This window comes from Mauremys mutica, chromosome 2 (assembly GCF_020497125.1).
Source record: "Mauremys mutica isolate MM-2020 ecotype Southern chromosome 2, ASM2049712v1, whole genome shotgun sequence".
Taxonomy (NCBI): domain Eukaryota; kingdom Metazoa; phylum Chordata; order Testudines; family Geoemydidae; genus Mauremys; species Mauremys mutica.
Window position 1 is genome coordinate 66,082,605 of NC_059073.1, and position 27,141 is coordinate 66,109,745.

Sequence of the window (27,141 nt, forward strand, 5' to 3'; positions counted from 1 at the left end):
GGTAAATAGTGGTGTCCCCCAGGGGTCTGCTCTGGGACCAGTCCTATTCAACATATTCATAAATGATCTGGGAAAAGGGGTAAATGGTGAGGTGGCAAAATTTGCAGATGATACAAAATTACTAAAGATAGTTAAGACCCAGGAAGACTGTGAAGAGCTACAAACAGATCTCTCAAAACTGGGTGAGTGGGAAACAAAATGGCAGATGAAATTTAATGTTGATAAATTCAAAGTAGTGCATAATCCCAACTATACATATAAAATGATGGGGTCTAAATTAGCTGTTACCACTCAAGAAACAGATCTTGGAGTCATTGTGGATAGTTCTCTGAAAACATCCACTCAATGTGCTGCCACAGTCAAAAAAGCGAACAGAACGCTGGGAATAATTAAGAAAGGGATAGATAATAGGACAGAAAATATCATGTTGCCTCTATATAAATCCATAGTATGCCCACATCTTGAATACTGTGTGTAGATGTGTTCACGCAATCTCAAAAAAATACATTGGAATTGGAAAAGGTTCAGAAAACGGCAACAAAAAAGATTAGGGATATGGAACAACTTCTGTATGAGGAGAGATTAATAAGAGTGGGACTTTTCAGTTTGGAAAAGAGACGGCTAAGGGGAGATATGATTCAGGTCTATAAAATCATGACTGGTGTAGAGATAGTAGATAAGGAAGTGTTGTTTACCACTTCTCATAACACAAGAACTAGGGGTCACCAAATGAAATTAGTAGGCAGCAGGTTTAAAATAAATAAAAGGAAGCATTTCTTCACACAATGCACAGTCAAATGGTGGAACTCCTTGCCAGAAGATGTTGTGAATGCCAAGACCACAACGGAGTTCAAAAAAGAACTAGATAAATTCATGGAGGATTGGTCCATCAATGGCTATTAGCCAGGATGGACAGGAATGGTCTCCCTAGACTGTTTGCCAGAAGCTGGAAATGAGCGACAAGGGATTGATCACTTGATGATTATCTCTTCTGTTCATTCTCTCTGAGGCACCTGGCACTGGCCACTGTTGGAAGACAGGATACTGGGCTAGATGGACCTTTGGTCTGACCCCGTAGGGCCATTCTTATGAGGTGTTTGCTCTGAGATGCTCCCAGTTCCTGCCTAGCTAGGGCCTGATCCCAAGCCCATTTGAACTGTCATTAACAGCAGTGGGCTTATGATCAGAGCTAGGGAACATGGGGCTCTGTGGCAATGTGCCATCCTGCCACATGAATTCAAACTGAACTTGGATGCATTTAGTGGCATTAAAAGAGATCACGTCAGAGCTATTAAAACATTTCTTGTGTCTGCATCCTCCCATTTATCCAAATACCGAGGAGGCGGGGGAGACGGGGGAGCATGGATTTCATTTGGATAATCAGGCGTTTGGATAACCAAGAGGGTACAGACTTCACTGCTCTCCCTAAACATGTGCAGTAACAACCAGGCAGCAGACTTCCTACCACGTGGGGTCCTTCTGCGGCTGCTTGGCACATGCATGCCCCAGTACTGGATCCTACAGGCTGTGGGAGGACCAGCATGGAGGCCACTCTGAAGTGGGAACTGGGCCCTGCTGCATCAGTCAGAGCCAGGAGGTGGTGAGGGAGGCAGGGGAAAGAGATGTGCATGCAGGCAGCTGGGCACAGGTGGCAGCGGGTTGCATGCAGGCAGTTGTTTTGGGGGCAGGGACAAAGAAGGTTTCGGATAATGCGGAGGTTCATAAAATAATGTTTCAGATAAATCGGATTATACTATATTGGCTGTAATAGTTTTGAATACCGGTGGAAAAAGAAGACTCTTTAATGGATTGGCTTAGTCAACTTGTTGATCCCATAAAGGAATATGATTTTTTTACCCCCTTCCTTCTATGTTTACCTACTGTAAATAGCATCTTAACACATGCGTAGACATGATATTCTTCATAACAGCACAGAACCAGGTATCATGTAAGCTTAGATGTGTGTCAATTGCATATATGCCACTGAGTTCCAAGGCCTGCCTTTTAGCAGTTTTCTTTGCACAACAGTCCAATCAAAGGAGGCTTAATGTACTGTGTGCTGGAAAATTAATCCAGGGACACACACACTTGGGAAGAGGCAGGATTCTGTTTTTCTGCCAACCTTCAATAGCCTTACTTCATTCTCTGAACCAGCTCATGAGCTACTGACTAATCCTACCAGCAGTCAAGGAGCTCTAACTTTACAGCCATAGGATAGCCTTAAAAGCATACAGTGTTAGACTGCTACAGTCTTGGAAAGAGAATACTGTATGCATCTTAGATTAACATAAATTCTGGTCAAATTCAACCTAGATGGATCAGTAAATACAAGATTTATATTACACACACACACACAGTGTCTGTGGGGATATAGTAAGTAGGCATGGATTTCAGATGCAAAATTTGGTTATGGTTGCAAGTTTTCCCAAAGCCTGGAGGTGTTTGGTTCCAGGGTTTCGGTTCAGTCTCTGAAAAATATAGGATACATAACACCGTGATCCCACAAAGAGAGCCACACAGATGTGATGACATCAACAGGGCTCCACATGGGTGCAACAGGCCAACGTTTGGATCAGCCGCCAACCCTTCCCAAATGCAAGCAGGTCATTCTGATTTGAAATATTGGTTTGGGCCCATTTCTAATATTGGTCTATCAGCCTATGAGGCCTGAGATGAGGACACAGTGATGCAGGAAGCCAGGGGTGGGGTATTGCATGGTCATCTCTTATATATGATGATGATTGGTAGAATCAGTCGTAGCTGTTGGACTTGAGGTAAAAGAGGGAGCTGGGTAGACAGCAGTAGGAGGATACAAATTAGTGTGAGTGGGAGCAGATGATGTGTTTGGGGAAGGAGAGTCAAGCAGGTGGTGGATGGGAAAGCAGCAGCAGTAAGTGGAAGAGAGCTATGAGGGGAATCATTACGAGCAGTTGGTTGGCCAGCTCACACTTAGTAACTGCAGTTGTGCCAGCCACCTGAGAGGAGGTATTGTTGCTATGTGCAAGCTGTACACGGCAGAGGAGTGGTGCATGCCTGCTCGAAGGGATGGAGACAAATAAAAAGGTAGGCTGTAGGAAGGAAGGAGACGAGGAACAGGGGAACAGCTGCCATGGTACTACAGAAGACAGGCAGTTGTGAACATAAAGGTCTGCAGCTCAGTGGGATTACTACAGTCCTTTGAGCTCCAAGTTGCTCCCACTTCAGTGATGTGTGAGAAAATGTTTTAGAGGCCGTAGGTGCTTATCTGGCTGTCCCACCCCTCAGTGTATGCTTTTTGCTATCAAGACAAGTTTCTGCTTGGACTGCTGCTTAATTTTATCAGTGTACAGTAGCTGTGGGTTATTTCTTTAACTGTGCATTGGTTTAAAACTTCAGTGAAGAAGATCTTGCTCTCACCAAATACCCTAAAAAGTTGTGTTTGCTCTCTCATTCTCTTCTCCCGTGTAATTAATAAATTCACTTGGAATAGACACATTTGTTTGACTTTTGCAACCAAACTGAGATGAACACCCCAGAACTCCTCATGGAAAGGTTCAAGAGAATGCTCATGGCTTGTTGCTGCAATTATCCACTTTTTGCTTTCTTTCCTGCTGCTATATAACACGCTTACTGTACATTTTCGATTCTCAGACTCCCTAGCCTGCTTTTGGACCACAAAAACTCTGACATAAGATAGTGATTGCTCTCTGGCCATGCATGGAAGTCCAAATTTCTGCTGAAATACTCTGACTCAGTATAGATCATCTGCTACCATCTTTTTCTAGCTGGATTGACCCAATCCCCATCTTCTGCAGTTTATGACATAAGGGTGAAATCCTAGCACCATTCAAGTCAATGGCAAAACTCCCACTGACTTTTTGCTACGGTTAGATCTCTAGAATTTCTCTTTGCCTCCTCTTCCCTGGAATTTTCTATGAGTGTGTCACTTTTTATTGCAACTTTTGTACACAAATCTGTTTGTTAAGGCTCTGATGATAAAAGCTTGGTTCACTGTTTTCTAGTGTTGTGTTTACATTTCAGGAAAGCCTGTTTTGTCTCAGGTAGTGTCTTTCAGCTTGTTTTGAAGTCAGAATATAAATACCAATTTTTAGTTCTCCCAAGATAGCCATCTAACTGCCATGGTACATAAAGAAAGGTGGAACACATATTGTGCAGTAGAAAATTCATTCAGAAGCAGTAAAATGAGCAAACAATTTAAAGTGACTAGTTTTAGACAAAGTAAACTTTTTTAGAACTATGTATAAACACAAGCAGATCATGATTTCCTCAAATGTATGAGAGTCAATGAATTTGTGTTTAATTTTTTTAAATGTAGATTGGAACAGTTTTCCATCACTACTTAATATTTACTATTTGCTACACAAGTTGTGTTGGGTTGGTCAGACAGGTCACATGATATGACGTCTATGATCTGATTGGATAAGCACACAAGCATTTCTGGTGTGAATACTTGTATGTTCAAATGTAAAATCTATTTGCTGTTATATTGGCATTTATGACTTTAATGTTTGTTTTCTGTAATTATTATGCTAGTGAAACGTGATCATTTGAATCTCCATAAAAGGCAAAAATACAAAACTGTCATAAACATAGCAAAAGCATTTCCATCTAAACATTTTGACAATTCTTGGCTAGACATTTTTTTGCATTTTTTCCTGCTTTAAAATTTAGTAATATTGTTAAAATCATTGCAGTTTAAAAAAAACAAAACATTGCCTGCAGTATAGTTGTAGCCACGTTGTTCCCAGGATATTAAAGAGACAAGGTGAGTGAGATCTTTTATTGTACCAACTTCTGTTGGTGAGAGATACAAGCTCTCAAGCCAACAAAGCTCTTCATAACAGAGGTCTGTGTAGCTCGAAAGCTTCTCTCTCTCACCAATAAAAGTTGGCCCAATAAAAGATATTACCTTACCTATCTTGTCTCTCTCTCTCTCAAAAAAAAAGTAGTCAGTCAATATTTTGACACTCTCCATACCCATTTATAGTTAAGTTTAATTTAGGAACAAATAAGAATAATGTTGTTTTTATGCAAACTGTGTGTGTGTGGGGAAAAGAAATTCCCTTCTATATTATGCTCATATATCATAATAAAGAAACTATATTCTGTTTTTCAGTCACTACTTAAGTTCTACAATCATATTCTACTCTAGCACTACTTATTTTGGACACATTTTTAAAGTTTTAAGTTTAAAAATGTACTTCTTACATTTGTAAAATAAAAATATTTTAATCATAAAAAATATTGTCTAGCATAGACAATGACTGCACCGCACATTAAGGTGTGGGGGGAGGAGGCATTGTCTGTCTTGCTGCAAGAAGGTGTGTACCGCTTTAAGGGGGAGAGAGAGAGAATGATTTTGCAGCAGCTGCAGAGCAGGACAATGTGGTGATGCTGACCCATCCCCGCCAGGTGTCCAGAAGAGATACGAGGTTATATAAGTACATGCTGGGCAGGAGAAGCCTCTTTTACCTGGACCAAGCGGAGCAGGTCTTCAACCTTTTGGGAGGGTTGGGAGACAATTTTACTGTCAATACTCTGTTCAGCATTTGAGAAATTTAGTACAATGCTACACTGGGCAGTGATGCAGGAAGCTGGTTTACAGCACATAGTGCATTACTGGATGATTTTTTGTTCACAGGTAGAAAAAATTCAGACGAGCATGTTAAGCTGTTGGACACCTTTCAGGCTCTTGCTAAAAAACTGGTGGCACCCCTAGTGGAGGAAAAAAAGAGGGACCTTCCACTACACTGACCTACTTGGGGATTGAGCTAGACACACAGGCTGTATATTGCAACTCCATCAGGATAAGCTTCGGGAGCTATTGGGCTTGATTAGGAGAGGCAGAGGAGCCAAGAAAGTTACACTCCATGAGCTGCAGGTCTATTATTGGACACGTTAACTGTGCCTTTTGGGTGGTAGCTCCAATGCGGCACAGCAAGAACTCACTATTTTATAAGAGTTACTTGAGAGATGAGGGTTTGGGGGCATGGGAACAGTTTCTGAGCCAGTTTAATGGAGCATCATTATGGAGGGAGGAATGGATACTGAAGACTGATTAAAAAATCTAGTTGGACACTTTGGGAGTTGTGGGTTTTGGGGCATTTTACCAAGACAGATGGTGCACCCAGAAACGGCCCTTCACCTGGATGCAAAAAGGGATAGTTCATAATATAACACTTCTGGAGTTTTTTTCCCATTTTGGTTGCAGTGATCTTTGGGGAAAGGGAATTTGCTAATAAAAGGGTGTGTTTCTGGTGCAACAACATGATGGAGGTACATGTTACCAGTCGCCACACCTGCAGATCACACAGGGTTATGAGGGTGGTAAGGGTATTTGTACTACAATGTTTAAATTTTGACATCTGTTTATCTGCCAGGCATGTGCCCAGGGTTGATAACGGCACAGAAGATGCATTCTCTTGTTTTCAGATGGACACTGGAAGCTGGCACTGGAAGTCTGCAAGGAACCTGAACAGATGCACTGTGGAACCTTGGCATATAATGGTTGTCAGCATAGCACAGAGGTTGGAGGCTCCACAAATATGGCAGAGCTATGAGAGATGTTTTAATGATTTTGTGCAATTTCAGGATATGGAACATCGGTCACTGATATGTTCCTATTACATAGGAACATGTGGTGCAGTACATGGTGTTGTTAGCAAGCTGACAGCTGGCATCCTCAGCTATCTCCAGTTGCCTATCAGCCCTTATATTTGTCAGCACGTTGAATGGTTACCCAGATCCTTGCAGCAGTTTGTTAGTTCGAAGGTTCCTAGGAGGGTAGTCACAAAGCACTGTCCCCAGGGAGAATACACATCATCCCATCACTGTTAATACACTTCAAGCTCTGGTGAGGATCCTGGAGAGCATATGTCATTGTTGACAGGAGGTGACCTTGGTCAGGATTGCATTTCTGGTACCATTTTTTTTATTTAGCTTTTAGGATCAGCAAGCTATTACCTGTGTCACGTAGAGATTCTTCTGGAAAGGCCTTGAAACTGAGAGATACACACCGGGAGGAGTGAACAGATATATTAAACTTGAGGAAGTCAAAGATGGATCAAGAGGGTCAGAGTGAATCCATTATTCTATGGGAAGATCTGCCCTGTGGAGGCTGTGAGGGCATACATGGTGATAAGACCAGGGAGAGATGGGCCTTCTGTATTCATGGTGACAGGGGTCCTCTCACAACATACCAGTCTGTTCCAGTGCTGAGAAGGGAACCAACAATGTTGGGACTCCCAGCATACAAATTTGCTTCACACTCATTCAGGATTGGGATGGCAACAGGAGCGGCCCAGCTAGGTAGGGGGTGAGGGCAATTAGGGCAATTGGGCATTGTCATTCTGAAGCAGACAGTACGTACATGAGACCCTATGTGGGGAATCAATGTTAATTTTCCATTATGTTTTCATTCCAGATGGGGGTAAATGGGCCAGGCAGATGGTGGTGTGGATCTGCCGGCACAATATTGTTTACTGGGTGCATAGGCAGGTTGTCTATAGGTTCACAGCTGGGCCTCAGTAGGGAAGCCGTCCTGAGCTGGCACGGGAGGAGGGGCATGTTATGGGACCAGCTGATGCCCTTTCTGTACACTCTGGGGACCTGTGAGTGGACACCAGATATAACTGTGGTTCACCTGGGAAACAATGATTTGGGAAGGTGTAAAAGAGCAGAGTTAATGCTCAGAGCTAAGAGGAATTTTTTCCAGGAGTAAAAATTGTATGGTCGGACATGCTGCAATGCAGGAAAGGTGTGGCAGGGAGATGTGAAGGCCCCCCAGGCTGACAAGGCTAGGAGGTAAGTGAATAGGGAGATGGCCAAGTTCATGGGGAGGGGGTCACAGGGGAGTCAGTAATTTCATGTCCGGACATAGTGTATGAAGGCACCAGATGGAGTCCACCTGCAGACTTGGTGACTGACACATTTTTGGCCGATATTAAAAGGGATATTAGATGTCTGGGCACTTGGCTAGATATGGGGGAGTGGGGGGGAGAAGAGGCAGCCAAGCTAATTTCAGGCACCTCCTTGTGGCGGATGTCCAGTTCAGGTACTTCATAGGGAAGTGATACAGTGATTAGATAAAATAGATTGGTAAAGGATATAAAGGATGCATGTGTTAAAGGAACAGAAATGGCAGGAGGGGAGTTGGGGTTAGGGGTTCTATGACTGGCATGGCAGGAAGCTGGTCCCCCCACCCCCCTCTTTACACCCACCGTAACCATCATTCGAGGTGGGGCTGGTAAGGTCCCAGCAGCAGGTAAGCTGGGGACCAGGATGGGAAAGGGGGAGGGCTGGCAGAAGTCCCCCTGGATATGTATATATATAGAAAAGATGATGAAATTACCTTCACCGAGCACTTTTATCTTCTGGATACTCCCAGACACTTAATAACACTGAGGCCTAATTAAAACACATCCAGTGTCTCCGGTCCTTCTTCCAGCATAGCCGGACAACAAATCATTCTGTGTATCTGTCCTTGTAATCCAATGAACCACAACAGTGAAGTTCTCACATTTCTCACATCATTGGAGCCCTAAATGATTTACTATTGTATTGTTTTCCTTCCTGCCTATTACCCCAGATGTAATCTGGAATTGGTGAACAAGCCTATCCAGTGCTTAGAGGCACCTGTTGGGCATAGCTGTTAGGATGAATGTAAAGACAATGGACGAGATTGAGTAAATCACGAGACTGAGTAAAAATGGTCCAAGAGTGGTAGCAATAGTCATTTTATAATTATATATACATTCCTTCTCATAAACTCACACAACGGGACAATATTTAAAATAGTAGACACACACCATAAGCAATTACTACAAAAGCATATGTCTAGATCAGCATCTAAATGTCTATTTGCACCTGCAGTAGTGATAATATTCATGTACCCTATTTCTGTGCACGTAACTGGGCACCTGGGCCTCTACTTTTGAAAAATGTGTATATCATATCTATTGTAGAACTACATTGTGGGGGTGGGGCGAGGGTGTTCAATGCCGAAAGGTGCTTGAAGATTCTGGCCCTAATCTAGCCCTTAACCATGTACTTAACTCTAAAAATGTGAGGCGTCCAAGTGAACTCAGTAGGACTCTTCATGCGTTTATGTGTTTTGCTAGCTTGAGGTCAGAGTGCTTAGCACTTGGCAAGATTGGGCGCTGTATGTGTAAAGTTAGTAGGGTAGAGATACATGCACACAAAATCATATCATCTGACCTGATATCCTGTCTGAGTAGTAATCGCACAATCAAAGACAATATATCACAGGAATAGTTCAAGAACTAAAGCAAGGAAACTTCAGGTGCCCATTTTTAAAAAATGCAGGTCAAATCCCTCAAGGAACATTATTCACCCTCCATTTATGTCCCAATCAATTCATTTAATTTATAAAAGATTTTTTGTTTTAAACATTAGCTCAACTCCTGTGAACACTACTCAAGGGGAAAGGAAAGGCAGGAACAGTTACTCTTTGAACCACACAGATGAGAAAGCAATCTATTTGTCTAAAACCAGAAAACTCTCAGTAGGGGAAAATCTGAGGTAATTTCAAATAACCCCATGAAATGTACAGATGATTTTAAGACTTTTCCTCTGTTAATTGTCAAAATTGCTAGAGCCATGTTTTAAGGAACTTTGCAACCAGTGTGTCTAACTCTTCCATTCCCACTCTGGCAACTTATTAAAATGTACAAATTAATAGGTTTCTTCTATTACAAAGATAGAAGAAAATTAGGAAAATTTGACTATTTTAGCCCATCATGCCACATTTATTCTCCTAGTAATACTCTCTTTTTTTATACTCTCTTTGATTCCAGCAATTCAGAACAGCTAGAACCTGCTCTGCAAGCCTAGGTCAGGCAATGATTAATATTACTCCAGTGTGCTGTTCTCAATAATGGACAAATCTCATCTGCTTGGCTTCTGTGATACAAATAGAAATAGCTTATCTGAAGAATCTGAAATAAGGACGGAAAGCAGCGACTCCACTGCCATCTAGTCCCGTATGAGCATTAACAATCTCTATCAGACTTCTGATTTCCATTTGATACTTTTTTATGCTGTCCCCTACAAATAAACAATACCTTCGGTGGAGTTAATTTTGTGACATATTTGGATTTGATGTACCAGAACTCAACTTTTCTTCTTGAACTGATAGGGTTCTCCCTTAAAGAGATTTGGGTGGAGGGGTTTGCAACATTCAAATGAAAGTGGCTGCTCTAACTTAAACAAAATGTACTTAGTCTTTTTTACTCATCAGACTAAAATACATATTTTAGTCCCATTCATCTGGTATATTTTGCTTACTAATAATCTTTGTGGAAGAAATGGAAGTTAAAATATGTGAAATCTAGAGAATATGAACCTGGCACAAATATTATATCTTCCGCTGTCAAATATATCCATGCAACCCTCTCAGCTCCACTGAGGTGACATAAGATGAAGATGGGTAATTCTGGCTTTTCCTCGCCCAATCTAACTTCATGACAAGTGTTGTATGGATGTAAGAGCTTCATCCTGCAAGATGCTGAGCATTCTAACCTGGATCCAGCCAAACACTTAAACACATGCTTAACTTTGAGCCCATAATGGGACATGTTTAAGTGATTTGCTAGACAGAGGTCAGAGGGCCCTTGTAGGATCAAGCTATATAGAGCAAAACTTGAGTTTAAAGCTCATATATAGGAGACAGAGACAAGGCTAGTATTTTCCCTCTGTGCAAACTTGGTTAGTGAACTTGTTTGAATGCACATTTAAAGGATGAAATCTAAGCTCTGTTTTTGAAGATTTGGTCCAAGATGACAACTGAACAAATTCTGCCTTTGACTTCAGTGGAATTTATAGGTGTAATGAGGACAGAATTTGGTGTGTTTAGAATAAGAAAGTAATCAGCACAAGATTTCCATGGAAGCATTAACAGTGGCAATAACCCTTACCCTTCCTGAACGATGAGAAAGTAGAGACCTTTCCTTACAAAGATTATCAGCACCTACTTCAATGAGGGAACTCTACCAGCCATCTCAAAACATGGAGTAGTCTAACAGGTCTCTCAATGCTAGGAGATTTTATATACTATCACTCAGTCAGCATCTAACTTCATTTTCCTAATTAGCTAATTAAGAAGCTAGCAAGCCACACTTTCCAATGGCACCTGTTAGTTACCAAGACCATGGATCCCTCTCCGTCAACGCTTCAGGCCAGGGCACGGTACTAAGAAAGGACTTGTGATAGATTCCCTCTTTCTGTCCATAGGTAAGAGGAGTAAATCCACATGCATTCCCCACTGCACTTCCCTGTAGCATTTGATGCTACTGCTTACCAAATACTCCTTTCTCATCTCCAAAGGGCAGCGTGGCGGTGAATGGAAATGTTTTATAGACCTGGAGGAATGACTTTTCAATACAGTACAAATGCAATTTGTGCCTTTCTTGATATGGCTCAGCTCCTTCCTCTCAACCTCTGGGTTTAGTCTTTCTTTTTATGGGTAACTGTTCCTCCACCTCCAAAGTCCTGCCTATAAATCCCCTCAGGGTTCAGTTTTCTCCTCCATTTTATTTAACATCTGTATGAAGCTATTATGGGAGCTGGTGAGACAACACAGGCTGAAGTGCCAGCAGTATTCAGAGAACCCCAAGTTCTCCATCTTCTTTACATAAAACTTAAACAACACCATCTCCCAGCTACTGAAATCAGCACCAGGATGAAGAACAGCTCTCAGAAGGAAGGAATCACTTTGAAAAACTTGCCTCATCCCCCATTATTACAAGCTTTTACTCTCATATTGTCAGTTTGAAGCTTTGGGGTCAATTTGGACTCCTTCTGACTGCTAAATAGCCACTGTAGCAAAAAGTGTCCACTTCTATCGGTGGCTGGACAGAAGATTGCACCCCATCTTTTTAGACACAGAACTGGTCACAGTGATCCATACATTCATGACCTACAGTCCTACTGCAAGTCAGACCTATACATACCTATTGCAAACTCCTACACACTCTGAAGTGCTCCAACTGGTACAAAATACAAAGCCCCTCTGTTTAGCCATACAGATTGCTGTGAACACATCACTTTGGTGCTCTGCTCCCTGTACTGGCTCCCAATGAATACAGAGTCCACCTCAAGGACTCTGTCCTGGTACTTAAAGTTCTCCAGTTGTATTGGCTTGATGGACATTATGTTGCTGGAAGGCATATAAGTAGCTAGATATGTAAACTGAGAACTGTTTGGATTGGCACTGTTTTATGGAGCTTTGCTTTTGAAGCAGCTTAAAGATATGGTTTTGGAATATCTAAAAGGGCTTGATTACAGGAAATGTTACAGGAAGTGGGGAATTAAGATAGTTTCCATTTTCCTCCTTATTCTCACTCTGCGCCTGGAAGCTGTCCTGCCAGTATTCCTTTGAACAGCCCTGCAAAGTAATCTATCCCATATGTTTATTCCCTCCTGCATATTTAAAGCAATTTATAGTTCCTAATATCCTAGCTATTAGATTACACCCTCTGATTTCCATGGAGCCCTGCCAAATATAACAGTTTGTTTAGGATTAGTGGAAACATATGCAGAAGCTTCATTGAGCCTGATTTCTTATCCCTCTTTATTTCTATTGCAAATACCCTTTCTGAACATGGTGGAGCCTTAGACATTCTGTAAAATATTGCAATTTCTTCCTTCACGTACTTCCAAAAATCCTTAACTACTGTCTCTTACAGTGTTCATAGTGATTTAAGAAATTGTTCACCAATTCTTCTAGAGTCAAGAGCTAATACAATTTATATCAGCTGAGCTTCTGCTCCTAAGGGGCCAACCCAACTCCCATACGAGTCAATCGGAGGCTTCCCACTAACTTTAATTAGAGTTGGATGAAGCCCTATGTCACTAACATATACAGACCTCGCCTTTGGGAGACATCCAAGAATCAGCCACATGGAACCCCAAACCAGAAGGGACACTCATGGTACAATCATGGCATGGGCTCATTTGTATTTGATAGCAAATTCACAATTTACTTGTGTCCCCTTCAACTGCCTTGCTTTTAGCCTCTGGCTTCCTATCCTTGCGTGTCAGTTATGTTAATAACATCTCTGCCTATTAATGGAACAATAATGTGCATCTGCTGACTGATTTATTTCAAGTAACATCTTAAAGTTTTCATATTGCATGTGAAAATTCCTGCCAAAGTCTCTCCCACCTCAAATCTCATAAGGGTTGCTACAATTTAGTCTCTGATGAGTCCTGAATATATCCCCCCATGATTAGCATTCTAACCTTTTTACAAGCCACTTCCTCTATCTGCATAAATGTTTCCTGGTCTGCCTTTTCATTCTGCCCTTGGAAACTATAATAATTTCCTGTGATTGCTCTTGTGCCTTTCCTATATTTCACTTCAATCCAAGCTGTCTCTGCAGTGATAGCCAAACTGTGTGTCATTTCATCCTTTAGTCATAGTGTACTCCCTAGACTCTCATATCCTCTTGTATTGGTGTGGTAATCCATTTTAAAATGCCTTTGACCTCTTTATAATGCAACAGGGAAGAGGCACATTATTGCAAGGTAAGAAAAAGGAATGAATAGGAAAACTAGATATGAAGAGATTTGGAGGGGAAGAGATGGTTGGGGGAGGGGAGGAAATTTTTACTCAGGCAGAGTTCCTGCTGTGATTTGAATAAAATCTTCTCCTGTGCAAGGATGCTTGGATTTTGAGAATCATTCCCTTATTGCAGGGCATAGACACACTTTCAAAAACACCTTAACAAGAGAAGCAATGCCGGATTTAGCTGTGTTGGGAAACAGAATCCAACCTATAAATATCTAAAGGCTATTGTTTTTAAACCAGGTCTGCAAAAAAGGATTGCCCCACACTCTCCCCCATTCTCTCTCTTTGCAATGGTTTGGTAGAGATTCTACAGAAAGCACTACAGTTTCACCGGAACACGACATTCTGTACTCCCTGTCCAAAACTGTTGCCCAGAGCTGTTTGCTACACAATGTTAAACCGGTTTGTATTTTAGATTGAACTGGGTGAAAGATGCTATGTGATTTATTTTGATTATTTAAGTGCACATCCTAAACTCTGGGCACTTCACAACAATTTTATACAAAAATTACAGCATTAAGTGCTTTGGGATAATTATCAGATCATTATCATATCAATTACTTAAGTCATTACACCAGTACTTGAAAGAGGCACAGTCTTGTGTTTTAAAGCACGTAGGACTTGATCCTAATTCTAGTCAAGTCAATGGAAAAACTCCTGTTGACTTGAATGATGTAGGATCAAGCCCATGATTCAGAATAAGAAAGCCTTAAATTCTATTTCTGTCTCGGACACCATCTTCCTCAGTAATCTTGAACTGTTCATTAATCCCTCTGCTTCAGTTTTCCCTTGTGTAATGAAGATAATACATTATCCTTAAAGGATCTTATGGGTTGGTTATGAAAATTCATTTAGAAAAGGCAACTCACAGCACTCTCCTTTAAATCTCCTGTGATCATCCATTTCTGCAATGACACCCATAAGAAATCAGACAACAAAAGATATATTGAGGGGCAAATGTGGGTTGTTGGCACCTACTTTATATAATTAGTATAAAACAAAGTGTATCTGTGTAAATAAAAGTTTTATATATTTGATTGTATCCTTCTCTTCCAACTCTTTGTATGTCACTTGTCTTCTAATGGTTCGACTCTGCAATGAGCCATATCACATATAGATCTCATTGCAGGATCCAGGCCTTAGATTGTAAACTTTTCATTTCTTCATGTGTGTTTGTACAACAGCTAGCAAAATGGAGCCTCAATCTTCACTGGGGTCTCTGGATACAATTACAATACAAATTTTAAAACAATAACGTTTGTAAGGTGCCTTGAATATGAAAAAGCACTACATGGTAATTGTGAATTATTTTCCTCATCTTTATTTACAGTACCTTTGTTCTAAACATGGAGGTCATAAGACCACAGGATGGGAATCAATGAAAACCCACAATGCTGCTGCCAGGAAAGTTAATCAGCTGGAGAATTCAAACAATAAAACACTCTCAAAGTTGTTTGAAATGGCTATTTGTGAAAATTCTCTCTCCATACCACACTGCTTTTCTTGATCAAATTATGGGTATTAATGAACCCCTGGCAGCTTACTTTTCTCAAAGCAAATCAGAATTAAGGTGAAGGAGGAGCACCGAAGGAAAGTGAGCCAGAAACAATTCTGAGCCCAGGTGACCAAAATTACAAGTATGCTATAGATTGAGGTTTTATTTTCAGATTGATTTTAATTTCAACAAAAGTCTACAATGTCTTCTATAAATAATAAAAAATAAATGGTTTATGTCATCAGTTTTATTGGAAAATCTATTGTGCTGTCAAGCTAATTATCGGACACCATTGTTGCAGTATGTTAAATTCTGCATTAACAAGGCACTTGGCATCCTCACTCATAGATACATGACTCTTTAGGAGATTAAGCTTTAGGTAAACAAAACACTGAACAACAGGGTTTCTGAAGTTATTAAACTAACAAGTTCTCTGCATCAATGCATGCAGGTATCTCCTATTCATTCTCAGGGATTTAGGTGCATATTGTATACGGCCTGTTTTCCCTGTTGATATGATGTGCAACGGGGGTAACCACAGTTCTAAAAATGAAGTGTTTTGAGAGTTCCCTTTAAATGAAAAATCACCAAACTAAGACCACTGATATCGTGGATCATTTTTTCCCTAATCCGTCAGAAACAAGTAAGAAAATCCTGTACCCCTTCCTCAGATTAAAACATACCATTGATTTAACATCACTCTCTGAGCAGGATTTGGCTCCACCTTCACTAAAGGAAGCCACAACCAACAAAAATGCAACACTTAAAGTATTAACATAGGTTCTACCATCTCCTCCCCTGTGGGAGAGACTAAACAACTCATTGAAACTCCATGGTTTATAATCCTTGGGTCTAGATAAATTGCACTCAATGCAGGAGTCAGGGAGGGAAGGTGACTGCCTGCTACCTCTGTCCTCCCCCAAAGCCCAGGGCTGCCAGAGGCCAGTTCAGCCTCTGGTGAAAGTAAAAGCAGCTTCAGGGCTTCTCTAATTTATTACCACTTGCAACAGCTCCCCAAAGGGTGTTGAAGCTACCATACATCACTGAAGCACAGTACTTTTCACTTTATGGTGTAGGTATACTTGGTCCTGCCTCCACGCAGGGGGCTGAACTAGGTGACCTCTTGAGATTCCTGCCAGCCATTCCTTCACAAACCAATCCCTTCTACCGGGGACCGGGGGGGATGGTGATATCGAACCAGCTACAGGTGAATCCTCTGCTGGCCACTTAGGCCATCTATAAGGCTATATTTGCTGCAAGAGACATAAAAAACAGCCTGAAAGGGACACACAACCCAGCCCTATGAGTTTAAGCTTGCAAGTTCCCACTCTGGTCAGTATGCACTCTGGTCTTTGGTTTAAATTTCTCCATTCTAACACAATATAACATTAGTAATAAGAATCAGTGTTATGCCAAAGGTCTTACAGGAGGAACTCTTTACAAATTTCATTTGGCAGTTTGCTTCTATAAAATCCCATTTTTCTTTTTACAGTTTTCCTGGTGTTTTATGACCTTGCTAAACTCCAGTAAAGGTAGAAATAGTGAGCTTATATTTTGTATGTAAAACAAATGAGCCTTTCTATTTTCTGCTGATGAAATAAAAACTTACACCTAAATTAGACAGAAATACACATCTATTCTTCTGCATTTGTGTAGCTTTATTTATTTCAAGTGCCTCTTTGTACTTCAGTGAACAATTACAAATCATTTTTCCAATCTCTCCAGACACATCAGGCATGCCAAGAGCTAATTAACTAGTGTGACAATTGCAAGAAGTGGCAACATAATTCACAGTTTTTGAATGACTAGAAAGTATTTAATTTGAATAAAAGAAGAATTAAGTAGCAGTCGTAACAAATGGTATCGGCAGGTAGAGTGCATATATCTGAAAGGCTTTTATAAAAGTGCATGTCAGTACCTTAAAAACTCCAGTTTGGAGTTTTAAAATTAGGATTAATTGGCTGGAGCTGTTTTAAAGGCTGTTTTACACATTCTAATAGCTTGCAATCTATGGCAGCTATCAGCCAAGTATAAAGAAAAAGTTTTGAATTTACTCCCAGATTAAGTAAAATATAAAGACATTTATATGTAAAACATTGAATGATTTTGCAGAAGGAGCATATGTGCAGTAGAATATTGTATGGAAAAACCTTTCACATCCTCTGAGTATACTAGCTGAGGTGTTAGGTACCGCAATGCAGTTACAACGATTTGTTTCATTCTTAGTATATACTAGATATGATAGCAGAAAAAATCAGTACTGTTGTTGTTCGGTGTAAGTTTGGCAGATGTGCTAACTGATCTGTTTTTTTTTTATATGGCAACCATCAACATATCATCTGTTTGCCATTAGGACCCAGACCTCTTTCCCACTGAAGTCAATAACAGCCTTGCCATCGACTTTAATAGAAATAGGAATAGATCTATGTTAACAGAGTTTTTTTTTTCTATTGAAAGGATATTTAAAATAAGCAGATTTCTGTGGAAGACAAATTCCATTTTGCAAAGGATTTAGAGATTTCAAAATTTGACACTTCTCAATTGTAATGAAACCCAAAATTTTTGAAATCCTCCAAGAAAAATTATGAATTTTTGTTTATTTTGGAGCAATCAAAACATTTTGTTTTGACAAAATCAAAATGTTTAATTTCAATTTTGACTTTTTAAAATACTATTATATAATTAAAAATGAAAGAGTCATTTTTCTCTCCAAAGCAAAATTTCTGCAAAATTGACGTGCTTTTGGGAAGCATTTCAGTTTCAATAGACTAGGAAAATCATTTTCCTTTGGAATAATGCCAATTTTTTTCTGACCAGCTTTAAAAATAAGGAAAATCACAGTCAAAAATTAAAGTTCCAGTATAGAGGAACCACATAATACAGAAGAATAAAATTACTGCTCTGCTGAAGCTGGGAACTGAGGTAAAACCTTTCAACTAGGAGTGTTTTACTTTTACATATACATACCCAATGGTAATTTTGTATAGATTTCTGTGGGAGAAGTTCCTTGTTCAATTTAAGTTTTCACTATCATGCATCTATGTAGCTAGTTTAATTACATTAAATTACCACATAGAAGTTAAATATTTGTAATCATATATTTACAACATGTTTGCCATAGTTATGCTATGCTGTTGTGACTTTACATATATTATATTGTGACAAAATTATTACATGGAATGATGTAAATATCATGTGAATGAAACATGGAAAAGAGCAGTGGAGAAAATTGCTGAGTTTATAAAGTTCACCAATTAGTCCAGGTGTTTCAAAATATTTTTCTTTGCAAATGCCAAAAGCATATGGTTCAATGCACCCAGGGAAAATAATATTCATCTACCTTTTTATTACAATAATTAATAAGGGTGAACCAACTTTGGGGGACTTTTGCAATAAAAAATACAATCCTCATCAGAGAGCCATAATCTCTCTTTTTCAGCTAGAATCTGGTTTGTACAACTGAATTATTACTCTCTACACAGAGGCGTCCATTATGAAATACTGACACAACCTGAACAAGAGTGGCACCACCAATCTTGTACATCTTACACTCCTGCTGAATCATCAGTCTAAAGTAAAGGTAATCAAATGTCATGCTTCAGGACATAAGCTGTTTACTGCAGAGGGCGGGAAGGATTCCTCCACACCGCCTCCCCCTCCCACACGCGTATAATACTCCTCTACTGCTAAGTGCATTGTTATATGTGCATGCATGGGATGGGGTGAACTTGTGTTCCCTTGAATTACCATGTATTAGCTACTGCTGGAAGCAGAATACTACCAGACTTGACTGGTCAATGATATGATCTCGTAGGGCAAAACCTTTTCACTCCAGTTCCTATATATTCAAGCATTCTAATAAACATTGTTTAAATTCTACATTTAGGGACCGAACAGCACCTGCTGTTCCAACAGAATCTTATCTTTGATTATCAAACAGGATCTGTGATGAGTAAATGGAGTCAAATTAATTTTACAGCTCTTTTGCTATATTCTCAATCAGGACCCTGCATGGCATGAACACTGTGAGAAGCAATTCCTCATCTTTGTTGAGAGACACCTGTGAAGTCTGTGATTTCCTAATCAGTGTCCTATGTAGTTGTAGGGTATAGGAAAACCTGCTTTTTGGATGCTGACAGTCTCAAGGTTCTAGGCTCTCATGCTTCAAGTGAAAGATTTACCTCTTCAGGAATGAATTCTGACATATCTGGCATTTGGAGCTATATAAACCATGTATGATCTGGGTAATATGTTTATTTTATTTACAGAAAAGCACCTATCCATTTCACTTGGGGCTTTCACAAAAGTAATACAGCTAGACCATCTTATAGTTCGAGAGAAATTTAAACATGACATGAAAGGATGTCAGTGTAAGTATTCAAAGAGTTCTATGTCACACAAAAAATTTACATTACTAAGGTTGCAAAGTCAAGCATTCAAAAGTTACAAAAAGCTAGAATTAAGTTCTTGTGGGAAAAGTGGTATGTGATCACATAATTAAAGACTGTATCATAATACTGCACACACAGAGAGGGAGTGATTTAAGATTGCACATGCCAGGCCTGGCATCCTTGCCCCACTAGTCCTAGTCTACTCTGCTGGGCTCACTGTCTGAGTCACAATCTCAACCCCCCCCCCCCCCGCCCTCCCTGCACCCACCAACCCACCCACCAACATTCCCAGTCTCTCCCCACATACATCTGTCTCCTTTCCTAGCCAGGCTCAATTCCCCCTCCCACCTGAATCCTTGTCCCTATTCTTCTTGCCTAGCCAGTTCCAGTTCTCCCTTCCTGGCTCCTTGTCCAATTTATCTTTCCTCTCCCCCTCAACTTGCTCTCAATCCTAGTCTCCCTCCCCAGGCTCCTCCTCCATTCCCATCCCAGTTCCTTCCCAAGGCTCCCCACTACTTGGTTCATTGTCCCAGTTCTACCCCCATAGTAAAGCTTCTTCTCAGATCTGTCTCCCCTCTCACCCAATACATCCCCCCCCCCAACTTAGACCCAATCTCCTTGTCCAGACAGTCCCTGTCTCCTTCAGTTCCTCATCCAATCTAATGTTTCCCTTGCACTACCAGGCAGCTGGCTACAAGTCCTTCAGACTCCAAATCGCAGCCTCCCTTCCCCCCATCTTCCAGTCCAAGCTTCCCCTTCCCAACTAATTCCCACCAGTCCCACTTTCCTTGACTAGCCAGCCCCAGTCCCACTTTCTTTCCCTCCTCTAGTTCTAGTCTGACCAGACTCAATGTCCCAAACTCCTTCCTCTCCTCACCCCCAATGGTTCCAGTGCACACCCCTACCCCGGCCTGGAGTATCTGGAAGCAGCCATTACAGGGAAAGTCCAGCTTTGCCCCTGTAGCCCTAGGTTGAAGGAACATGTTGAAACACTCTGTGGGGATGGTTTGTGCAGTCTGGTCTGTATGAGGAGCTCTGAGAGGACTGAGCAGGCTCAGTGAGGATGGAAACTTTGGAGACTCTATTTGCTAAAAATCAAAGAAGCCTCTGAGAATTGCCATTTTTAAACAGCTTGGAACTTGGCCAAATTTGGATGGATTTTCATGAAGACTGCAATAGGAACATCCCTGACACAAAGGCCATCCACCTACCTAATTTCAAGTGCCTGCTCCAAAGCATGGAGGGCAAGAAATGTTCAAAGACACGGTCATCAGAATTTTTAACATGGGCAAAACAACATATTTTCCCTAGCCTCATTGTTAAAAACAGGTGAACCCCCATTTTGGCTGAAATTTTCCAAAAATATTCAAGGCAGACACCCAACATGTAAAATTTCAATCCAAACAGTTAAAGTTTGGCAAAGTTATAAGCAACTGAATAAACAGGAATTTGTGGGCAAACTTAATAGTAAATAACAACAATAATAATTGCAATGTATGAAGCACCCTTTCTTCTTTAGACCATATCCTTTAGCCCTGGCCTTAACACCTGAGAAAAATATTAGCTTTATGTTACAGTGAAGTGAGAAAATGTTTCCTCTTTTCCTGTATGACCACAGCTAAAGATTTCAAAGGTTCTTTACATCACAATCAGTCCAATTTTAGCCTGAGCTCTATCCATCACTCCCAACTTGTGGTATGTTTGTCAATGGGAACTAGTGAATCTCTGTAGAACAAAATTCAATGTCAGAGGTGGAGCCAGGGTTAAAAAAATATAACGGGAAAAAAAGATTACAATAAGTAAAGGGCTGGTTTTGTTAATTTTCACATGGAGATTTTTCTGTAACAGAAAACAAATTGCACTCCACAGGGATCTTTCAGCTTCTGTTTTCAAATCTTGTGTGCAATCTGCTGCTTTGCATCCCTGCTTAGAAATATGTGCCTGAAAAAAATACACAAAAGGGAACATAGGAATTAATTAGACCTTTCACTCCTCTTTGTTAATATTAAAAGTTTTATTCACCTTTCTCTAGAAACCTGTTACATGCAGATCTAGCACTGCCTGCTTTTCCTTACATTTGTTTCCTCATTCTTTCTCTTTTAGTTTATAACATCATCCTTCTTGGTTCTCCACTTTTCATTAATATATCTCCAGAAGGGAAACACTAATTGATCTTTGGGATGTTCCTTTAGAATTAAGGCATATGGCTACATTCATCACTGGTGTCAGCCCACTGAAATTCCATTTATGCCATTTGGGTGAGTTTAGTCCTTATTGGAAAGAACAGATTGAAAAACAGGAAAATTCTCAAGGCTCATGAAGATTTGGTCCCCCTGACTGTGCTTTTCACTCAGACTGGAATGGGATGAGATTACTGATGTGCAAAGATTTGAAATATTGAAAGTGTACATTCAGGAAATTTGAAGAATATCAGCTTACAAGATTCTTTTTTCCCTAGGAGATCCACATTATTGACTCAGTGGCAACCAACCTGGCAAGAAATACTTTTATAAGCTCTCTGAACTAGCAAAACAATTTTTTTTAAATCACATTAATATTAAATTGCTTTGTGGCAAAAATGCATTTGTAGAGATAAGGAATATATCAAGAGTTTTTTTTCCTATTCTATTGTCTTGCTTAGATCTCACAAAGCACAGTACAATGGCATGAAAAGCCACATATAATTTTTCTAGCAATATAGTGTGCACTGCATGGAATAGACAGTTATTGACCTAGTAGTAATTGTTTGGTTTTAAATTATATGGGTTGAAAAACATTAAGTCCTTGTGATACAATATGTAAATTCCATTGGCCAAATTCATCTCTGGTATAACTTCATAGTAGTCAAGTGGTTTCAATGGAATTACACCAACGATGAATTTGGCTCCCTATGTCATTCATACAGTTAATTGTTCAGCAAGAAAACATCGAGATATCAATTGGCTATTCTGAAAAGGATCAACAAAGCACATAGCAAAAGATAAAGAAACCTCAAACTACATTTTATAATCTGGAAAAAGCCTCATGAATTTTTTTTCCAATTTATGATATAACTTCTAAGAAGAAGTAGAACTTCCAATAAAGATATTTAAAACCACATTTTCATACGAGTAGTCTCCTTTCTGTGGGCCCAATGTGTGGTCATGTTTCTATGCCCACATTTGAACTGAAGGTTCACAAATAATGGGAGGTGCCAACACTCAGATTTGTCTGCAATAATGACCTAGGTTCTGCAAGAAGGGACAGCCTCAACCCTGATGAAAACTATACCCCTTCATCTCTCACTTTCCATTCAAATATGAGTTACAAATATTCATATGAGATATATGTAGTGATATGTGAAACACAAAAACAAAGAACAAAGAAAAAACACTATTATGTATAATTATTACTATTTACTTAGCTTGCAAGCTCTTTGGGACAGGGACTGCCTCTTTGTTCTATTTTTGTACAGTGAACAGAGGCCTCTAGGTGCTACCACAATTATAAATCATGATAATAATAAATAATGGCACTTCTGCAATTCATGCACTGGTCCACTCTCTAGTGTTTGATTTTATTTCGGTTTCACCCCTCAGGACATGCCACTCTGAATACCTATACTGGCTTTCTTTCACATCATGTTTAAACTACTTGTTCTCACCTTTAAGGTACTGTACAACAATGTCCCTGCTGATGTCTCTGCTCTCATTTCCTTCTACTCCCTCTCCGCAATCTACACGTCTCCTAGTCATCCCTTCTCAATGCCCCGTTTGTATTCTTCTCTCCTTCTCATTTTCACAGCTTCTTTCCTCTTGCTTATCCTTGTCCCCATCCTTGTGCACTAATAAAACCCCAGACCATACACCAAATTCTAATCCCTCCCTAAAACACCTTTTTTTGCTTGTGCCTTCAATAAAAGTCTGAGTTGTTTTGTTTGTGTTTAAATTTAATTATATGCACCTTGGGGTGGGGACTAGTTCCATGTTTGTGCAGGGTGAAGATACATGAGTGCTAAATACACAGCACCATATTACGCTACACTTACTTACTCTGAGTGGCACCTGACTCCACAAACAACCCCAGTGAAAACAAGAAAGTCTCTTTCAGAGCCATGCACTACTTGATGTAAGCAAAAGTGGCAAAATCTGCAGTGGTGCTGAAACCATTTGCATAGTGGAGGTGCTAAGAGCCATTGAACCAAATGGTAAACCCTGTATATGATGGAAACCACTTCAAGCCAAGGAATGCAGCAACACCCCCAGTACCTTTAGCTCCAGAACCTATGACATCTGACCCATATTAAATAATAGTAAATGGTACAGACCCACTGTATTTCTAGATTTTTTTCTTCTACTTGGAATTATTTTTAAGTGTAAATATTAAAAAAAGAAAATTATGGTCAAGAAAGGTTTGTGATTGAAATTGAAGGTTACAAATCTTTATCAACAGAACAGGTACAGTACAGGCGGCAGCTGTTAAGTTTCCCCTCTGTTAAGTTTCCAATCACCATACTAGTATAGTTAATTTCCAGTGTCCATCCAGGCCTTGATTGCCCTGATGAGAGTGACAATACAGAAGCTAATTAGTGACAATTGTGATGTGGACACGTCTACTAGGAACAGCATTAAGACTGTCAAGTCGTTTTTCATAGGCCACTCACCATTCAGTTGATGGAAACAACTTTCAGTCACTAGCAACATATGAATTCAATCTGGCAACGTATCCCTTTAAATCATCCAGTCCCTTAAATTTTTTGAGGACCCATTTCTGACATTCTTCTTTTCATCAAGTAGAGTACCTTCTACCACAAATAGTTAATAGGACTGTTTGCAGGACAGAAGTACTGTCTAACATGAGGAACTTGGTGAACAAAGTTTGAAACAAAAACATTCTTAAAAAGCATAGTAAACACAAAATCTAAAATTAGTATGTCTCAAAACTAATTCCTTAGGTGTCCCAATCTGGAAGACATAGGAACATTTTTGGATGACCTAACATTCGGGAAGAAAATAAATAAATAGCTATTTTTAATCACTCTAGATAACTTTTGCTACAGTAAATCATGGTTAAAGTGGAAAACTCTAAAAATACTTGTTTCAACACATGCAAAAAAGATTCAACTGATGTCTGTTAACTACATTTTGAACACTTTCAAGCCTTGTTCAGAAATCTCTGTTAACTAATAAAAATGCAACAATTCACTAACATGTTCAGGCTATTACTATGCAAGTCAATAAAAGTCATGATACAAAAGACATCTGACGAGATAACATTCTTGCAATGAATGTTGCACTCATTCTGTCAATAATCATACATACAAACTATGAGTTTAGTCCAGTCAGTAATTAGGACATAGATAATTTTCTGAGAGCCTCACTGTTTGCTTGGTGGTGAACTATCCACAGGATAATGTTTGAGTCTATAATCACAGCTATGATGAAAGGTTAGATAAGGCAATGAAAGAACATGAAAAACGCATTACTCATTCATGTCTTAGGCATAGTGAATTATTTTCAGTGGTTGCTTTTTTTAAAAGGCATAAGCATCCTTTATAGGAAGCTTGTTTAAATGACAACACATCATTATTAAAGAAATATGTAATTATTATATTGTTTCAGAGACATGCACACAAACCTCTATTACATCAGCTGTTTCCACAGATCAAAATTATTTGCCCAACCCTGCAAGGTGATAGCTGATGAAAAGTTCTGTGATGAGACATCAACAACTATTGTCTTACAGGAAAGCTGAAGACACAGAGCTCTTTCTATACAGCACCCGTCATCAGCCACATCTTCACACACAGTCACGTTTAATAAATGGTGATATTGATCAATTCTTTATTTACTTAAATACCCTATTTATCTATTTTTTCCTAAGTTTTGAAACCTTTTATATTTATTTCTGGACCATAGGTATGGTGAGGGACATACATAGAACCATCACCAAAATATGGACCCACGCAAAAAGGGTTGAAATATGAGATTCCACTACCATGGGGGGACCCCTCCTCCAAGAAAAAAGGGTAGAATCAGACAAACAGATAGACAGGCAGACAATTATCTGACCTTTGTTACCTATTGTACTGCCAATATTTTTGTTTCGTCTAAAGCTGGAGCCCTTGGCAATTGGATGGAAGTGGATTAATATGGTTGCTGTTCATCTCTGAATCTCCTCTATAGATACAGCCCAAACAAAGGAGACAGAAAATCACTGCATGATCAATAGTGAAACTATTATAGTTGTTCAGGTCATTTTGGACACAAGCCTAATATACAACAACAACAGACATTAGTAAATGCAACCTACATAAGAATTAATTGAGCAAAGAACAATTATAGTGAGGAAGAGCAGTGTAAGATAGCCTGCTATATTTTTTTAATATATCTATATCTGTCTAAGTTAATATATCACAATTCCTTGGTTTAAATAAAAATCAGTGATAAATTTTTCATTCAATTACTTAATTAATTACACTCTGCGAGGAAAACAGTGAATCACTTAAGATACAGGGAAAGAGATTCATATGCAACAATAAAGTATCTTCTATAAGTATACTGCTAACAGAGCTAGGCAATTTTTTTTGGATGAATAGTTTATTCACAGAAAAATGCAGGTTCAGTTGCCCTGAAATGATTCATGAATTTGACATTATTCTCCAATTATTTTAAGCTAGAAAAAAAGTGGCTGGACGAGGAGGTGACCCAGTGGTTAGGATCCTCCCCGGGGATGTGAGAGACCCAGGTTTCATAGAATTATCAAATTGTAGGGCTGAAAAGGACCTTGAGAGGTCATCTAGTACAGTTCCCTGCACTTATGGCAGGATTAAGTATATCTAGACCATCCCTGACAGGTGTTAGTCTAATCTTCTCTTAAAAATCCCCACTGATGGAGATTCCACAGCCTGCCTAGGCAATTTATTCCAGTGCTTAACCACCTTGACAGTTAGGAAGTTTTTCCTAATGTCCAACCTAAACCGCCCTTGCTGCAATTTAAGCCCATTGCTTCTTATCATATCCTCAGAGGGTAAGGAAAATAATTTTTCCCTCTCCTCCTTGTAACAACCTCCTATGTACTTGAAAACTGCTATCATGTCCCCTCTCTGTCTTCTCTTCTCCAGACTAAACAAATGCATTTTTTTTTCAATTTTCACTCACAGGTCATGTTTTCTAGACCTTTAATCATTCTTGTTGCTCTTCTTTGGACTTTCTCCAACTTTTCCACATCTTTCCTGAAATGTGACACCCAGAACTGGACACAATACTGCAGTTGAGGCCTAATCAAAGTGGAGTAGAGCAGCAAAATTACATCTCATGTCTTGCTTAAAACATTCGTGCTAATACATCCCAGAATGATGTTTGCTTTTTTGCAACAGTGTTACACTGTTGACTCATATTTAGCTTGTGATCCACTATGACCCCCAGTTCCCTTTCTGCAGTACTCCTTCCTAGGCAGTCATTTCTCATTTTGTATATGTGCCACTGATTGTTCCTTCCTAAGTAAAGTACTTTGCATTTGTCCTTATTGAATTTAATCCTATTTACGTCAGACCATTTCTCCAGTTTGTCCGGAACATTTTGAATTTTAATCCTATCCTCCAAAGCACTTGCAACCCCTCCCAGCTTGGTGTCATCCACAAACTTTATAAATCATTGATGAGATATTGAACAAAACCAGATCCAGAA